This window comes from Vigna umbellata, unplaced genomic scaffold, assembly GCF_029865625.1.
Source record: "Vigna umbellata cultivar VRB3 unplaced genomic scaffold, Vumbellata_1.0 scaffold_850, whole genome shotgun sequence".
NCBI classification, from domain to species: Eukaryota; Viridiplantae; Streptophyta; class Magnoliopsida; order Fabales; family Fabaceae; genus Vigna; species Vigna umbellata.
In genome coordinates, this window is record NW_028274615.1 from 1 (window position 1) to 14372 (window position 14372).

The 14372-nt window shown below is 42.6% G+C and overlaps 1 pseudogene; it reads left to right on the top strand.

The window, feature by feature from the left end:
- Positions 1 to 10185: 10185 nt before the first annotated feature.
- Positions 10186 to 12569, top strand: LOC148190512 (uncharacterized; annotated as a pseudogene).
- The last annotated feature ends 1803 nt before the right edge of the window (positions 12570 to 14372 follow it).

Sequence of the window (14372 nt, forward strand, 5' to 3'; positions counted from 1 at the left end):
ACTGTAGTTCCTCTTGCAAAGAAACAAATGCACACAGTATAAAAAACTGCCCAATCTTCTATCAAAGCTCCAAACATGAAAATTTTTATAACTTACACTTGTGTAATTGGGCATTGTTTTGCCTTCATGTTTCTCAACACCGTCCCACAACTCCATAATTTTCAAAACATAACTCCATAATCATATCTACATCAAACAAAGTCCAAAATACAAATAATGTAATGCTACTTGAATAAAACAATAAACATCAGTCTCAATAAAACAAAGTAAAATATACAAACAAGATACACAATCCACATCGGTCTCATTATTTTCTATTAACATTTTTATCATATTTACAACTTCTTTTAGAGTGAATGACTTTGAAGAAAATTGTTCACAAACAACACCACCAACATTATCATCAAAATTCACATTTAAACCCCCAACACCTAAGCCTAGACCCATGCAAACATCTGTAACTGTAAAAGGTACCATTCTTTGCTTCAAAAGATAGCATTTGTTGTGGCTAACCCAACGGGTCACCATTTCCTTCAACAAAGGAATCACTACAGGAAATGCGCATATTACCGGCGGACTTTTACCGAAGGCCTTCGGTAATGATTTGGTGATTTTAAATACCGAAGGACGTAGGTCGTCGGTAAGGGGCTGGATGAATTCAGATAAAAATTTGGGATTTCCCCTACTTCGTCCAATCCAAAAAACCTATTTGCACTCTTTCTTCCCTCCCAAACCCGGTCGGGGTTCTTCCCTGGCAAACCTGATCTCGTGTCGGCGAAGGTGCAATAGGGTCATTCGGTCATAGTTGTGAGGTGAGGTGCGTGGGCCATTGACATTGTGATTCGGACGTTCGTGTCGTGAGCAAAGGCGATTAGTGCTGTGGTTGGTGCTGCGGTTGGGGGATTGTGGTTGAAGACTCTTAGTGGACGGCGATTCGTGCACGTTCTTTGGCTGCCGTGGTGTAGGGAGGCCGCTGTGGAGGTAGGTGTCGAGAATCGTCCCTTTCGTGCAAGTCAAATCTCTGATGTTATTAATGGGTTGTTGTTTATGATGCAGGTCAATTCTTTTGGCGTGCATTTAAGGTTTTTCATGAAGGTTTGGTCCTCCGGTTGAGGGTTTTTTGTCGAAGGATGGTGGAAGGGCATTGGTGCATTCTTTGCTGCTGCCTTGATGTAGGGAAGTTCTTCTGGTGTAGGGAAGCTCTTGTGGAGGGAGGGTTCGATAATCCCTGTGTCGTGGAGGTTAGTTAAGGGAAAATTTTGCACCACTAATATGTGCATTTGATTTATGTTTCAGACTTATAGCTGACCGTTTAAAGTGCGTGTAATTTGTGATTGTTATAACTGTTGTTTTATAAAGAAAGTTGGGCTGATCAGTGGTGAACCTTACTTGCTCAATATATTTCCATTATATTGATTGTTTTGTTTGTTGAAGCATGGATTGGAAGCTAGCAAAGGGTTGTGGAATCTGATGCGTGTTTTGAGTAAATGCTTGTTGTAAGACTCATGAAAAAAATATTTATAATAGTAAATTTTAGCATTTTATTAGTAATAATAATTTTAATGGATAGAAAAATGTAAATTTTTGAATATAAAATTATAGTAATTCTAGAGGGAAAGCTTCAAATTTTTGATAACTTATTTAGGATTTTTTTTAAGAAAAGTGAATAGTGAATAGTAAATAGTAAATAGTAAATAGTGAATAGTGAATAGTAAATAGTTAAAAAATATATTAAAATAAATTGTGGAAGAGAATACTCCACGTAGAATTAATCATTCAGAGATAAGAATGGTGAATAAAAATAATTTTTGAATAGTAAAAATGAATAGTAAAAGTGAATAGTAAAAATGAATAGTAAAAATGAATAGTAAATTTTTTTGGCTATAAATAGCCAAGGGGGGGGAGGCTGAAAATTGCACCAAAATTCTAGAGAAATTGTGAGAGAAGAGAGTTGGAGGAAATTCTAACTGAAGAGGGGAAATTCTAGAAGTTTCCGGAGAACGGTTTGAGAAGAGAAAACTAAGTCTGGAATAGAGGTAAGGGGAGCTAACTTTGAGTATTTCCTTTTGTATTATCTTGAGTCTGGAATATGCTATATTCTGCTTTTGTCTGATCTTAAATCTTGAATATGGAGTATTTTGTTTCTGTATGATCTTTAAAATTAAATAAGAGTATGCTTCTGTGATGATATCTGTTAATACCCAATTTCGTCCGGATAGTTAAAAAATATCTAGAGTCGAGAAGAGATAATAAAATAAAATAAATGTGCAAAGATAAATTTGATACGGAAAAATGATGATTTTGTTTCGTTTCTCTTTTCCCTTATCCTTTGTTTTTTTTACTTTTTTTCGTTTTATTTATTTCCTCCCCTGTTTGTATTTTATTTTGTTTTTATTTTTATCTCATTTTATTTGGTTTTATTTTTATGTTGTTTATTTTATCTTATTTCTTGGATTTACCTTTATTTCATTTTATTCTATTTTTACTCCTTTTCGTTATTGTTCCTTTTAAGTTTACTTTTATTTTATTTTATTATTTTGTCGTTCCTTTTTATTTGTTTTATTTTTATATATATATATATATATAATTTTTATTTTTTTTTTAAGAAAACGATTACCTTTTTATATATATATAAAAGAGGGGTAAATAAAAAAAAAAAATAAAAAAGGGGGTAAAATCTCAGGTCAACTCTGTTACTTTCCTGAAGCACCACAGTGAATGCTTAGAATGTGTCTATTGGGTGGCAGCGTGAAAAGTCATTTGTTTTCTTGCTAAAAATTCATAAGCAGACAGTGTAAACATAGATGGAAGAAGAAAAAAATTTTGAACGAACTTTGGCCACCTGCAAAATGGAAGCACGAAAACATGAAAAAAAAGAAAAAGGGAGAAAGGAAATCTGGCCTCAGAGGGGATCTCAGGGGTACAGCAGAAAGTAAGGGGTTTGGTTTTGAAAAGGGGGAGACAATCACACTAAGGGGACACTCATCACCACCACTGAAAGGAGAAAAAACGGAAACGAGAGAGAACCGAAACCAGAGAAAGAAAAAGGAGACGACTGACGTATAGCTACCCAGTCCACTTCACTTCCCGGCGCCGGCAAGATCATTTTGGTTATTAGAAAAGGAGAAGTTCAACTGAGGAGAGAAAAGGAATTAAAATCCAAGAGGAAAGGCATCTTGAAGCTGCGAAGGTAAGTCTTCATATACCTAAGCTCTTTGGTCATGCCCGTAGATATACTTTCCTTATGCGTGCTGAGTGTTGAACGATTGATGTGAGATCAATGTATATGTTTGTGCGTTTGCTTGTTTGCTTGCCTTCCTCTGTTAATCAAAACTGCACCCAAAATGCAGTTTCATTGCCTGCAAATTTCATCCATTTAGCTAACAATTAAAGATAGGCGTACATTTCCTCACATCACACGAGCCTATCATTCGCCAACTTACCTCCTCACTCTATTCATTTTCCTAATCTCTGTGTAACAATAGAGACTCTAACCTTCGTCCCCTTCCCTCGCCAGCCACCATCAACCGTTTGGACTCTCCACATTGCGCTCACCCGTGACCGCCTCAACAAACATAACCCATCATCCACTACACCTATCAACGCTCAAAATCAATGCCTCATTCACTTGTCGGATACCCCTTTCACCATCCATATTCATCCATTGTCATGTTTTGACACTCATGGTTACTACCAACACCCTTCCAATCATTTTTTCTTTCCACTCCCAATTCGCATATCCTATCCGCCTTCCCCATGAATCCATTTCTCAACTTTACTCATCATTTCCTCATAATCTAATCAAACACACAAAGATTTCCGTATCCTTTTGCTTGCACCCAGAAAACATCCAAGTAAACAAAACCAGCCAAGTGGAAAGCAGAGAATGAACAAATCAACTTCTAAGTTCTGATCAATCAACAAAAAAAAATATAATAAGAAGAAGAAAATCTCGACTCAGAGAAGGAGGCAGTGGCCCGTGTGCAGGCGCGGCGGAAGTGAAACCCTCCCTGGGTTGCCGTTGTTGCAGAGAGACGGGAGAGAAGCGGCGGCACGGCAGCTGGTTCGAGCAAGCAGTGGCGGCGGTCGGTGTCGTTCTCGGATCGGAGCGGGTTCTCCTCTATCGCGCGGAAAGGGTGCAAGACGGGAGATCTGACGCCGCGGCCAACGGCGAGCTTGGTGGCGTTTGAGGGTCACCGGCGACATCACGGACCAGGCGGGGAGCCTCTTCGCGGCAACCGGTTTGGCAGAAGTAGCTGTATGCGCGCAGGGAAGGTAAGAGGGTAGCGTCGTGGCGGCCTCCAAGGCTGACGGCGGAGAAGCAGCGACGCGGTGGCCGGATCGGAGAAGCAGCGACGCGGTGGCCGGATCGGAGAAGCAGTGGCACGGCCGTGGGTAGCAAAGGTGGGTGTCTCTGTGAGGAGAAGATATGAGTCTCTGCTTACGAAAATGAGAAGAAGTTGGAGGAACCCTTCTGATTGGAGTTGAGAGGCCTTGGGCTGGTATGGGCTGCCCCTTTCCTTCTATTGCCACACACGCAACTCCATTCACACTTCCCATCCTGTTTGGGCTTAAGCCTGTTCGTTTCTGCAAACAAAAAATGATCTGAGAATGACCCTGCCCTCTTTGCGCAACCCCTATTCTTCACCCGCGCACCCCCGTACATCCGCAGTGCTGGGCCGAGCCCAAAATAAAAATCAAACAGTTTGGTTCTGCACCCCTGTTATTCGTATCTCACACCCCTTTCGACTTGGGTTTAGGCCCAGTCCGTTGTTAGAAACCATTTTAGTATAGACACCCCTGTTTCTCACTTCCACACCCCCTTTTAGCTTGGGTTTTGGCCCAGTTCATTTACAAAAAAATAAAAAAGTAGTTTAGACACCCCAGTTTCTCATTTAGGCACTCCCACTTTTTGTTTTATTTTTATTACTTATTTATTTATTTGCTTTTCTTTGTTTATTCTATTTTGTTCCCTTATTTAGCTTATTCTATTTATTTTTTTTATTTTATTATTTTTATTGTTGTTATTGTTTTTTTTTTTTATTTTATTTTATTTATTTATTCTAAATATCTATTTATTTTAAAATGCATATTTAATAATACATAAAAAAAAATAAAATATTTATATATATATATACAAAATTTACAAACATATTTTAAAGGTTTAAGCACACGTGTGACCGCTCGCGTCGTCCTTGTGCTAAAAACCTTTTCTTCTTCCTTATAAAATTACAAAAAATACGTTTTAAAGGTTAAGCACACGTGTGACCGCTCGCGTCGTCCTTGTGCTAAAAACCTTTTCTTCTTTCTTATAAAAATTATAAAAATACGTTTGAAGGTTTAAGCACACGTGTGACCGCTCGCGTCGTCCTTGTGCTAAAAAACATTTTCTTCTTTCTTATAAAAATTATAAAAAATACGTTTAAAGGTTTAAGCACACGTGTGACCGCTCGCGTCGTCCTTGTGCTAAAAACCTTTTCTTCTTTCTTATAAAATTACAAAAAATACGTTTGAAGGTTTAAGCACACGTGTGACCGCTCGCGTCGTCCTTGTGCTAAAACCTTTTCTTCTTTCTTAAATAAAATTACAAAATATTTTAAAGGTTGAGCACACGTGTGATCGCACGCATCGTCCTTGTGCTAAATACCTTTTCCGTTTATTTTATAAAAATATATCAAAAAATATAAAATCTTCAAAAACTAAAAACATCACTTTCAAGCAAACAAACAATATCTCTCAGCCAGAACTACGTGATCCTTGATTCTCCATCAAAAGTGGAGATACGTAGGAGCAAGGCTAGACCTTGTCAGGTTCACTTTCCCAAAAATCCAAATTTATCCGTAATCATTTTCCAAACAAATTTTCTAAACAATTTCTCAAACAAGCTTTCCAATCTCCAAAAGAACTACGTAACCCTGATTTCTCATTCTGAATGAGAATACGTAGGAGCAAGGTCAATCCTTGTCGGGCCCAAAAAACTAAAAAATATATTTTGTTTCTTTAGAATTTTATTTTAGGGGATAGTTAAACATTTTGGAAACCACACATTCGCGTATTTAGTTAAGGTACTGCCTTCGGGCAGGCGCTGTAGGGTGTTAATACCTTCCCTACGCGTAACCGACTCCCGAACCCATAATCTGGTTTTCGTTGACCGTGTTTATCATTTTATGGTTTTTCTGTAGTTTTCCAGAATAAACTATGGTGGCGACTCCAAATCTCTTTTCAAAACCCGTTTCCTTTTTTGGATCGTCGTCCCGTCGCGATTCCGGTTGCGACAGATGGCGACTCCACTGGGGACTTTTAGAGAGTCGAGCCATTTAATTAGATGCGCGAATTTGGTGTGGTTTTGCTTTGTGTTTTTCGTTCCCTTTTCTCTATCTATGCTTGATGTTTGGAATAACTGCAATAACTGTGGAATATTGAACCCTAGGGTAGACAATATGTTTATATCTGCCTGGGAATTTTTCTGGTTGTTTTGCAGGTGAGGGTTTGGGTATGCATTGCATTCTCCTTCACACACACACTTTGTGCATATCATGAGTGGGGCCCTATACCCGGGTCTGAGCGTAACTTAGAATTAGAGGAGTTGTGTAGCGGTGTCATTCTGGGATGTACTTCCTGTCTGGCTATCGTGAGAACTCCAGCTAGAGTCTGTTCTCTTCATTTGTGTCTCCACATCTAGTTGATTACTCTGACTGTTGTGGAGAAGCAATGAAAAGGGCCATAGCTCTAGTGACCATCGACCTTTAGGTTCAGAGAGCCATCCTTGTGAGGTTGCATGTACTTGACTTTCAATCTGAAGCGTTGAACCTTTATTAGGGCACAAAGGGAGAAATGTGCATTCCTGTAACCCTCACTCTGTTTGTTCTTTTTTTGAAAATAATGACTTTGCATTCTCATACCATGCATACATTTTTGTTAGCCATGTTGTTTTACTTCACTATATTTTCATGCATCATGTTCATTCGTCATTTGGTAACATGCTGGTTTTAGGGGGAAATCACAGGCATTCGCTTGATCTCGTACAAGATGGAAGTTGATGCAAGATCTGGTGCTACACAACAGACCGACTCTGCCGTGTTAAGAAAAAAATCTCGCCTGAGGACTCATAGTGGGAACTTGACAGGGTTGATAGACTTAGGCAAAAGGTTAAAGACCATAAAGAGAGAAAACTTCAAGAAGAAGTATGGGAATCTGTTGGATTTAATGGAGGTAGAAGTACAGTTGCCTGCTATCACAGCCCTGGCACAGTATTACGACTCTCCGCTAAGATGCTTCACCTTTCAAGATTTTCAGCTGGCGCCAACTATAGAGGAGTTTGAGCACATCCTGGGATTGCCGCTAGAGGGTACCACTCCGTATCAACACTTGGAGCATCACGCCTCCATCCCTACCATCGCCGCCATAATGAAGGTACATCCCGAGGAACTTGAAGACAGGTTGGTGACTAGGAATCAAGTGCGCGGACTGACGCAAGGATATTTGGAACAGTACTTGCACCATCTAGCTGATGGGGAAGAGTGGGAGACTTTTATGGACGTGTTAGCCCTTACCGTGTATGGCGTCATGTTGTTTCCCAAAGTAGAGGACTTTGTGGATTATGCCGCGATAGATGTCTTCGTGGCAAGAAAGACGAGATCAGAAAACCCTGTGACAGCAGTCCTCGCAGATGTTTATGGGACCTTGAGTTTTTGCCATGAAAGAAAGGGGAAGAAAATTCTTTGTTGTTTGCCGGCACTGTATGAGTGGATGACTGCGCGCGTATGTAAGGGGGCGGTTAGTGTCAGGTGTCTATCGGGAGATCCTTCACACCAAGGGCCCAAGGACAAAGGAGGAAACGAGTGGGCCCAATTCTTTGCTGGCTTGAATGGTGGAAAAGTAAAATGGCGTCTTCCTTGGCTTGGGATTAAGCCCTCCATCCATCATTGTGGCAACTTTCCCAATGTACCCCTCATAGGTACCCGATATTGCATCAATTATAACCCTGTCTTGGTTCAAAGGCAATTCGGAAATCCCATGAAAGGGGCACCTTCACCGGACTACCTTACGACATTGTTCGTCTATTATGAGGATGGGCACCTCACCGAAACGTTGAGGAAAGTTAGAAGTGCTTGGGAAAACGTTATGCGAGCTGAAAAGGATTTAAGGTTGGGAGTGGTGGACGACAAAGTTAGTTATCATACCTGGATCCTGGAAAGGGTAAAGGAAGTCAAACTGCCTTTCAAGCCAATCAGCGATCAGCCAGTTGATGAAGGGTCCTCCCAAGACCTAGAGAGCGAAGAGGTGAAGGGGTTGAAAATAGAGATGGAAAAACTGAGGGAGAAGAATGCTAGGTTGAGAAAGGAATTACAAGCTGCGCGCAACGATTTCGTTGATATGAGGAATGATAAAGAAGAAAAAGCACAGGCCTATGAAGAAATTGTCAGAAGTCAGAAAGCCGAAAGAGATTATACATTCCGACTGAAACAAGATCTTGCAGCTGCAAGCAAGGAGCTCGCCATGAGAGTGAAGGAGAAGAATGCGGCGTTAGAAGAGGGAAAACAGTGGAAGCACCTCTACGAAGAAGCCAAAAGAGATAAGCGAGAGGCCCTGAAAAGACTAAGAGAAGCGCAGGTTCAGGTAGAAAAAGCGGGGCACGAGATGAAAGAAATGGCCGTGTCTTTTGAGTCAGATATGAGCCAGGAGCGTTGGAAGCTAGCAGAAGCAGAAGAAGAGCATCGAACCATGATAAAACAAATGGAGGAGTACATTGAGGAGCAAGAGGAAAGGTGGAGGTCGACGGAGTTCGAAGAAAGGCATCAGGCTTTGGTAAAGCGAATGGAGGATCACATCGCCGAGCAAGAAGTGGTTGTGAGACATTGGAAGGAAAGTTTCTCCCAATTGGCGGCCTTGGCAAACGAAGCAATTGAAGACATCCCCAAGATGGTGTTGGACGCCGAAGCGAGTATTCATTTTTATAGCCCGCCGGAAGAGATAAAACTTTTTGTTAATCATTGTAAATGGTTGGTAGGCGAGATGAAATCCTTTATCGCTCGAGCTCGAGCGTGATGTATTTTGAGATCCTTGTGTCTCGTTTTCTTTATGCGATGTATTGAACTGAGTATTTTAATGAAAGATATGGAAGGTTTGTCTGGTATCAACTTGTATTGATTTCCATCAGTAATGTCATCGCGATCTTGTGATTTCCACCTGTTACCAACATGCATCATGTTTTCTTTATTTCGTTCTCATCTAATTTAAAGTTAATCAAATAATAAAACAGTACAAGTGAGGAAAACAACGGCCAATTTTCCGCGACATCCCTACAGGACTCGAGCCAATTCAAGGATAATGGAAAGCTGGGAGGAGTCGCAAGAATCCATCAAAGCCGAAGTTAGCCAGTTGAAAGACCAGGTTGGCCAGATCTTGGCTGCCCTTGAATCCTTGAAGACTACTGCAGAGTCTTCGTCCGCACAGATCGGAGGAAATGCCCATTTTTATCCCCGTTGTTGAACACCGCCAGCCAATCGATACCTTTCCCGCCATATGGGTTACCCCCAGGTTACACTCCTCCCGTAGGAGAATACTTAGAAACAGAGCATGCATCTTTCTCCTTTCCCACAACTGTCAATGTACCGCCAATCGGCACTCAGGGACCCGTCTCCGTGTCAGCTCCCATGGTGAGTGCACAAGGGAACGAAACAAACACAGTTGAAGGGACACGAGTAACTGCAATGCCGTACGTGGTCGCTAATCATGAATCTTCAGCTAGGGCCGCATCGCAAACCGCAGTGCATGGGAGAATCAGTGACCTTGAAGGAGCTAAAGGCAGGCTGGAGATTCTTGAGGAAAGATTGAGGGCCATTGAGGGGTGGAAAGCTACGGCTTTGGAGATGTTGCAAGACTAAGCTTGGCCCCTGGTGTGAAAATACCGCATAAGTTCAAGGCGCCGGAGTTTGAGAAGTACAAGGGTAGTACATGCCCTAAAAGCCATCTGACCATGTATTGTAGAAAGATGGCTGCGTACGCCTATGATGACCCGCTACTCATCCACTTTTCCAAGACAGTTTGGCTGGGGTGGCGTTAAACTGGTATACCCATTTAGAGCCCTCTAGAATTCGTTGTTGGGCGGATCTAGCTGACGCTTTTGTGAAACAATACGTATACAACACGCATGTTGCACCGGACCGTCTGCAGTTGCAAAATATGGGGAAGAGAGACAATGAAACTTTCAAGGAATATGCCCAACGGTGGAGAGAATTGGCCGCGCAAGTTGAGCCACCTTTGTTTGACAGAGAGATGGTGGCAATGTTTGTAAATACTCTTCAGCCGCCGTTTTATGAACATATGGTGGGGAACGTGTCCGTCAATTTCGCGGATGTCATCATAATTGGCGAAAGGATAGAAATTGGGCTGAAAAACGGGAAAATTGTGTATGGCCCGCCCGCAGCTACAAACTACAAAAAACCCGGTTTCAATCCGGGAAAGAAGAAGGAAGGGGAGGTGCATGCAGCCTCGATAATGCCTGCGTGGAGAGGTCAGGCTCCCACTCATGGTTATCGACCATACTTAGGCCAACCCCCCTATGCAGCTAACGCCTCGTTCGATCATCAAACTAGGCCACAACAACAACAAGGGTATTATCAACCACCGCGAGTCCCAACTGAAGCGTGGAGGGCCGGGGCAAACGCGGGTCCAAATATCAATGCGGGTCAAAACACCAACCCGAGAAAGAATCAATTTGTTAATTTCACCCCCATCCCTATGACTTACACGGAGTTGTTGCCTCAACTTGTAAAAAAGGGTTTGGTTGCCATTTGCCCGATGAAGCCTGTACAACCTCCATACCCAAGGGGTTATGATGCAGATGCCAAGTGTAGTTACCATGGAGGAGGCATTGGTCACTCAACCGAGCGGTGTGTGGCTTTCAAGTATAAGATACAGGCTCTAATCGACTCTGGTTGGCTAAAGTTTCAAGAAGATAAGCCTAGCATCGAGGATAACCCATTGTCCGGGCATGGGAGTACCTCGACGAACGCCATCGAGGCCGGAAAACAGGAGTTGATAAGGGATGTGAGTGAAATCCGGAGTTCTAGGAGGTTTATTTTCGAGGCGTTGTTAAAAGTGGGCCTAGTGAAAGGTGATTATGATATGGGTACATCATGTGCACTTCATCCAGATGCTGAGCACTCTATTGAAGAGTGTGTTGAATTAGAAGATATTCTGCAAGACCTGCTTGACAGAAGTTTGATGCAAGTATGCCGCGAGGATAAAGAGGAAGAAGTGTTTGCACAAACTGGTGGGGAATCTGATGTAACTCTACCGGAACCGCTGGTGATACGTTTCAGTAGAACCACTCCTGCACCGATGACTGAAGAAAAACCGTCTGTGGTTATCTGTGTCCCATCCCCCTTTCCTTACAAAAATGAGAAAGCTGTCCCTTGGAGATATGGGGCATTTGCGTTAGGAGAAGGAAAGGGTGCTGACCCGGCCATTGAAAACATATCAGGCATCGGGGGATGACGAGAAGTGGTCGAATCTTTACACCACCAGAGCTGACAAGAGAGGGAGCCAACAATAAGGAAGCAACAATGACCGCAAAAGCTAAGGAGTTCTTGAAAGGGAAGGGTGTACAAGAAAAAGAGACCCCTGACGAAGGAGAGAAGAGAGAGATATCCGAAGAAGAGGCTTGCGAGTTTTTAAAGTTCATACAACAGAGCGAGTACAAGGTGGTGGAACAGCTAAACCGCATGCCTGCCCGGATCTCCTTGCTAGAACTGCTCATGCATTCTGCATCTCACAGGAAGTTGTTAATGAAGATACTTAGTGAGGCCCATGTGGAGCAAGGTATTTCTCTGAACAAGTTTGAGGGCATTGTTGGCAATATCGTTGCTAATAATTACCTCACCTTTACCGATGAGGAGATACCTATTGAAGGCAGGGGGCATAACAAGGCTCTTCATGTCTCTGTGAAATGCCTGGATCACGTCATAGCGCGTGTCTTGGTGGACAATGGCTCCTCTTTGAACGTCATGCCAAAGTCAACATTGGAGAAGCTACCCTGTGACGGAATGCATATGAGGCCAAGCTCAATGATTGTGAGGGCGTTTGACGGTAGCAAGAGGGAAGTCATGGGCGAAATAGAGTTGCCGGTCCAGATTGGCCCATGTGTGTTTCAAATAACCTTCCAGGTCATGGATATCCTCCCAGCCTATAGTTGTTTATTGGGTCGCCCGTGGATCCATTCTGCGGGAGTTGTACCTTCCACACTGCACCAGAAACTGAAATATGTCATGGGAGATAAGCTAGTGATAGTTTCTGGAGAGGAGGATCTCCTTGTGAGTGGGCCATCCTCTGCCCGTTATATAGAAGCAGCCGAGGAAGCTCTCGAGACAGCTTTCCAATCATTGGAGATCGTGGGAAACACCTATGTGGAACCATTTCCAGTAAACCCATATCTGTCATGTGCCTCTATCATGGCGGCCAAGGTCATGCTGAAAGAAGGCTATAAGTACGGGAGCGGTTTAGGCAAGCACGGACAGGGGCGGACATCCCATTGGAGGTGGTCGAGAACAAAAGGTATGGCCTAGGGTACAAGCCCAGCAAGGGGGATAAGAAGAGGCTGATCGAGGAAAGGAGGGAGCGTAGTCTGGCTCGGATAGAACGACGGGAACCAAGGACGAGGAAGATTCACATTTGTGATATCAAGGAGAGTTTTCGCAGCGCTGGATGGGTGAACACTAGCCTTATAGCGGTCTTGGAAGAGGAAGATGGATCTGAAAGCTCGAACTTCGTGTGGGCTTGCTCACCAGATGCGCGGCTCAGCAATTGGAAGACTGTGGATTTACCTGTGATGTTTAATTCGAACGAAATGTAATATATTAATTGATCCTATCGCTTTACCCGGGGCTTTAGGATTCATGACTTACGGGTTGACGCTTTTATTTTGCTTTCAGTGTGATATTTGAATCGTGTTTATCCTCATTTAGCCTCCTCCATCGTTTTTTGTTTATTTATTCTTTTTTCAAAAACTTAAATAATGCAGATATGACAATGAATATTTTGAAAATAACAATGTCGATATCCCTAATCTGGAGCACCCTGTCGATGATACGGAAGATGATTATGAAGATGGTTCGGAACCCTCTCCAGAACTAATGAGGTTAGTGGAACAAGAGTCTAAAGAAATAAAACCCTATCAGGAAGATGTCGAAATACTCAACTTGGGTGAGAAAGACGAGATAAAAGAAGTCAAGATCGGCACAACCATGAAAGAGGAAATAAGAGAAAGGTTGCGTGTCCTATTGAAGGAATTTAAGGACGTGTTTGCTTGGTCGTACAATGATATGCCCGGTTTGGATACCGATATCGTGCAGCATAAACTCCCTCTTAAGCCGGAATGCCTCCCGGTCAAACAGAAACTAAGGAGAATGAAGCCTGAGATGTCTTTGAAAATCAAGGAAGAGGTGCAGAAACAATTTGATGCAGGATTTTTGGCTGTGGCGAAATACCCGCAATGGGTGGCGAATATCGTACCAGTACCCAAGAAAGATGGTAAAGTTCGAATGTGCGTTGACTACCGTGATTTGAATCGTGCAAGTCCAAAAGACAATTTCCCACTACCGCACATCGACACTCTAGTCGATAACACAGCCAAGTTTTCGCTATTTTCATTCATGGATGGTTTCTCAGGATATAATCAGATCAAAATGGCGCCAGAAGATATGGAAAAGACAACCTTTATCACGCTGTGGGGAACTTTTTGTTATAAGGTGATGTCCTTTGGGCTCAAGAATGCCGGGGCAACATATCAAAGGGCGATGGTGGCACTTTTCATGACATGATGCACAAGGAAATCGAAGTTTACGTGGATGACATGATTGCAAAGTCTGAATCGGAAGAAGAGCACGTTCTCAACTTGAAAAATTATTTGAGAGATTGAGAAAGTATAAACTCAGGTTAAACCCCGCCAAATGCACGTTTGGAGTGAAATCTGGGAAATTGTTGGGTTTTGTGGTTAGCCAAAAGGGGATAGAAGTGGATCCTGATAAGGCGCGAGCGATAATAGAAATGCCTGCGCCTAGAACAGAAAAGGAGGTTCGAGGTTTTTTGGGTAGACTGAACTACATTGCTAGATTCATCTCCCAATTAACCGCTACGTGTGAACCAATGTTCAAGTTGTTACGAAAGGATCAAGCTGTGGTTTGGAACGAGGACTGTCAAGCCGCTTTTGAAAAAATCAAACGATACCTGCAAGACCCTCCCGTATTACGTCCACCTGAGCCAGGAAGACCACTTATTTTGTATTTGACTGTGTTGGATAAGTCGATGGGTTGTGTGTTGGGTCAACACGATGAAGCTGGGAAGAAAGAGCACGCCATATACTACTTGAG